A 4,931-nucleotide genomic window follows, 5' to 3' on the forward strand; every position below is an offset into this window, starting at 1 on the left:
CTCTCTCTCTCTCTCTCTCTCTCTGTTTCTGACAGGGTCTCACTTTTCCTTCTTCCTTCTTTCCTGTCTTCCTCTCTCTCTCTCTCTCTCTCTCTCTCTCTCTCTCCCTCACAGGGTCTCAGGTTGGAGTGCAGTGGCACGATCACAGCTCACTGCAGCTTTGATCACCCAGGCTCAAGCAATTCTCCCGCCTCGGCTCACCGACTAGCTGGGTACAGGCATTTGCCACCACACCTGGCTCATTATTTTTTACTTTTTGTAGAAACAGGGTCTCACTATGTTGCCCAGGCTGGTCTCAAATTCCTGGGCTCAAGCCATCCTCCCACCTCAGCCACCCAAAGTGCGGCAATTACAGGTGTGAGCCACGGCCCCCAGCCTTTCCTTCCTTCTGATCTCCCACCAAGCTGCCCACCAGGAACTCAAGCCCAAGGCATGGCAGCCTGTCCACATCAGCCTCCTGAGGCCCGGGCAGCGTGAAAAGGGGTGAAGGGATCAATTCTAGGGCCATCTAGAAGATGTCTGGCACATAGAGAATAGCCATCCTCACCTGCAGGGGGAATTTTCAATTTGCCTGGTTTTTTGTTTTTTTGTTTGTTTGTTTTGAGACGGAGTCTCATTCTGTCACACAGGCTGGAGTAAAGTGGCATGATCTTGGCTAACTGCAACCTCCGCCTCCCGGGTTCAAGAAATTCTCCTGCCTCGGCCTCCTGAGTAGCTAGGATTACAGGCCCCCACCACCACACCTGGCTAATTTTCCTATTTTTAGTGGAGACGAGTTTCACCATGTTGGCCAGGCTGGACTCGAACTCCTGACGTCAAGTGATCCTCCTGCCTTAGCCTCTCAAAGTGCTGGGATTACAGGTGTGAGCTACTGCACCTGACCTTTATTTTATTTTTTAACATATAGTTCAAAGGCCTACACAAAAGATACAAGACATTCAGGAGAAAAAAATATTAATAAGATTGGAACTAATAAAAGAGTCTGGCAAATTTGTTGGATCAGCCAAAAGATGGGCAGGCCCTTATGGAAAAAAATTATAAAACTTTATTGCAAGACAGAAGAAAATGTAAATAAATGAATACCTATATCATGTTTGTGGATGGAAAGATTCAATATTTCAATATTTTTATTATACTATAATGCTAATATTACATTATTATACTATACTGTAATAATACTCTATATAATAATATACTGTTTAATAATAATCACTCCGTTGCCCAGGCTGGAGTAAAGGGGCACAGTCACAGCTCACTGCAGCCTCAAACTCCTTGGCTCAAGTGATCCTCCTGCCTCAGCCTCCCAAGTAGGTGAGACTAGAGGTGCATATCACCATGCCTGGCTACTTTTTCTTTCTTTCTTTCTTTTTCTTTTCTTTTATTTTTGTTCTTCTCAGCAAATATATTTTATCATATGCCTGGCTAATTTTTAAATTTTTTTGCAGAGATGGGGTCTTGGGGTCTTGCTGTGTTACCCAGGCTGGTCTCGACTTCCTGGCCTCAAGCAATCCTCCCACCTCAGTCTCCCAAAGTGCTGAGATTACGGGCAGGAGCCCCTACGCCTGGCCCTCATAATTCTCAGGTCCCCATCGCTCAGCTTCAATAACTATTCCTGGCCAATCTTGTTTTATCTGTTAACCCACCTACTCCCAGGCATCCTATTGTCATACTATATTTTATATACATTTATATATGTTATAATGTAATGTTTATAGATTTTAAATATTTCAGCCCTGGCCTCTGAAGATAAGGACTATTTAAAAATACATTATCATAATGTTACCATCACACTTTAAATAATTGGCTGTGGGTAGTGGCTCACCCCTGTAATCCCAGCAGTTTGGGAGGCCAAGGCAGGTGGATTGCTTGAGCCCAGGAGTTCTAGACCAGCCTGGGCAAGATTGCAAGACCCTACCTCTACAAAAATTAAAATATAATAAAAAATTAATGGTAACTTCTTAGTATCATTCCATACCAGTCATTGTTTCCATTTCTAATTGTCTCATTATTTGGAGTTATTCAGGATCCATACAAGATTCACAACACAATTGATTGTTATGTTGCTTAAGTCTCTTAATTTACAGCAAACCATGGCCCATAGGCTGCATGTGGCCCTGGATGGCTTCGAATACAGCCCAACACAAATTCGTAAACTTTCATGAAACATTATGATATTTTTTGTGTGATTTTTTTTTTTTTTTAAGCTCATCAGCTATCGTTAGTGTTAGTGTGTTTTATGTGTGGCCCAAGACAATTCTTCTTCCGCTGTGGCCCAGGGAAGCCAAACGATTGGACATCCCTGGTTTACAGGTTCTCCCTTCAACTGCTTTGGTGGTTTTTTTTTTTTGAACTTTATTTGTTAACGAACTCAACTGTGCTTCCCCGCATAGCCTCCTGTAGTTTGGATTTTGCTGTGTACTTCCCCTAGCATCAAGTGCCACATTCCTTTGTTTTCTGTTTTGCCTGCTAACTGTTAGGAAGACACACTATTCTTTTATTTTTATTTTTATTTTAGAGACAGAGTCTGTCTCTGTCGCCCAACTGGAGTGCAGTGGCTCAATCTTGGCTCACTGCAACCTCCGCCTCTTGGGCTCTTCAGCCTGGTAACAGAGCAAGACTGCCTCAAAAAAAAAAGAAAAAGTAAAATTTCTGGCTGGGTGCAGTGGCTCATGCCTGTAATCTCAGCACTTTGGGAGGCCGAGGCAGGCAGATGACCTGAGGTCAGGAGTTCAAGAGCAGACTGTCCGACATGGTGAAACCCCATCTCTACTAAACATATAAAAATTAGCCAGGCATGGTGGCGGGTGCCTGTAATCTCAGCTACTTGGGAGGCTGAGGAACGAGAATCACTTGAACCTGGGACAGGGTTGCAGTGAGCCAAGATCATACCACTGCACTCCAGCCTGGGAGACAAAGCAGGAGGACCCTATCTCAAAAAAAAAAAAAGAAAAGAAAAAATGTAAAAGTTCTGTATGACAAAAAATACTGCAACGGAAAAGATAAAAGATAAATCACAGACAGGAGAGAATAGCTACAAGTTTATTTTTTTGAGCTGGGGCCTTATCATGTTGCTCAGGTTGGAGTGCAGTGGTGCCATTATAGCTCACTGCAGCCTGCAGTTCCTGGGCTCAAGAAACCATGCCACTTCAGCCTCCTGAGTAGCTGGGGCTACAGGTGAGTGCCATTATGCCCAGCCAATTTGAATTTTTTTTTTTTTTGTAGAAATGGGATCTCACTCTGTTGCCCAAGTGCATCTGAAACTCCTGGGCTCAAGCCACCCCCCTGCCTCGACCTCCCAAAGTGCTGGGATTACAGGCGTGAGCCACCACACCTGGCCTAAGAGTTACAATTTATTTATGAAGGATTAGCATCCAAAATTTAAAAAGAAACTCTGATTAATGAATCAGAAAGACAACCCAACAGCAAAAGAGCAAAGTATAAGGTGATCCGTAGTACATAAAACCTCCCCGAAACAAAGAAGTTCATGAAAATACTCAGCCTCATTAGTAATTAGGAAAGAGCATATTAAAATTAGGAGGCACCATTTCATCCCAGAAGGCTGGGACAAAAATTGATGAAAATTAAGTCTGGTAAATAACAGCTAATATTGGCAAAGATGTGAATCTATGGGTAAATAAATTGCTGGTGGGAATGTAAATGAATCAAATCATTTTGGAAAACAAATTGCGCCAGGTGTGGTGGCTCACGCCTATAATCCCAACACTTTGGGAGGCCAAAGCAGGCAGATCACCTGAGATCAGGGGTTCGAGACCAACCTGACCAATATGAAGAAACCCCATCTCTACTAAAAATGCAAAAAAATTAGCCAGGTATGGTGGCGCACGCCTGTAATCCCAGCTACTTGAGAGGCTGAGGCAAGAGAATCGCGTGAACCTGGGAGGCGGAGGTTGCAGTGAGCTAAGATTGCACCACTGCACTCCAGCCTGGGCAACAAGAGCGAAACTTCATCTCAAAAAACCAAACCAAAACAAAACAAAACAGATCAATCAGACCTCATGAAAATGCAAATCTTTTCTTCAAAAGATACCATTAAAACAATGGCAAAGCAAGCAACCCACAGGACCCATGGGGAGGAAACATTTCCAAAACATTTACCCACTAAAGCACATGTATCCAGAATACACAAAGAATTCTTATAACAGCCTGGCGCGGTGGCTCAAGCCTGTAATCCCAGCACTGTGGGAGGCCGAGGCGGGTGGATCACAAGGTCAAGAGATCGAGACCATCCTGGTCAACATGGTGAAACCCCGTCTCTACTAAAAATACAAAAAATTAGCTGGGCATGGTGGTGCATGCCTGTAATCCCAGCTACTCAGGAGGCTGAGGCAGGAGAATTGCCTGAACCCAGGAGGCGGAGGTTGCGGTGAGCCAAGATCGCGCCATTGCACTCCAGCCTGGGTAACATGAGTGAAACTCCGTCTCAAAACAAAAACAAAAACAAAAACAAAAAAACCAGCCTGGCCAACACGGCAAAACCTCGTCTCTACTAAAAGTACAAAAATTAGCCAGGCGCAGTGGCAGTCACCTATAATCCTAACTACTCAGGAGGCTGAGGCACAAGAATCACCTGAACCCAGGAGGCAGAGGTTGCAGTGAGCTGAGATCTTGCCACTGAACTCCAGCCTGTGTAACTGTAACAGAGCAAGACTATGTCAAAAACATAAAGGAAGAATACATCCTCAAATTCTTGATTATGTGTGAAGTACAGTTTGAAACCACAGAGAGATAATATTTCACAACCACCAGGAATGGCTATGATATAAATAAAGAAAGAAATACATACGTGAATAAATAACTAAAATAAAATAACAAATGTTGGTGAGGAGAAACAAAATCACTCACGCATTGCTGGTAGGTGTGTAAAACGGTGCTCTTCAGATAAAACAATTTACCCATTCTTTTTTTTTTTT

Source organism: Sapajus apella, unplaced genomic scaffold, assembly GCF_009761245.1.
Source record: "Sapajus apella isolate SASKATOON/1434 unplaced genomic scaffold, GSC_monkey_1.0 scaffold99, whole genome shotgun sequence".
Taxonomy (NCBI): domain Eukaryota; kingdom Metazoa; phylum Chordata; class Mammalia; order Primates; family Cebidae; genus Sapajus; species Sapajus apella.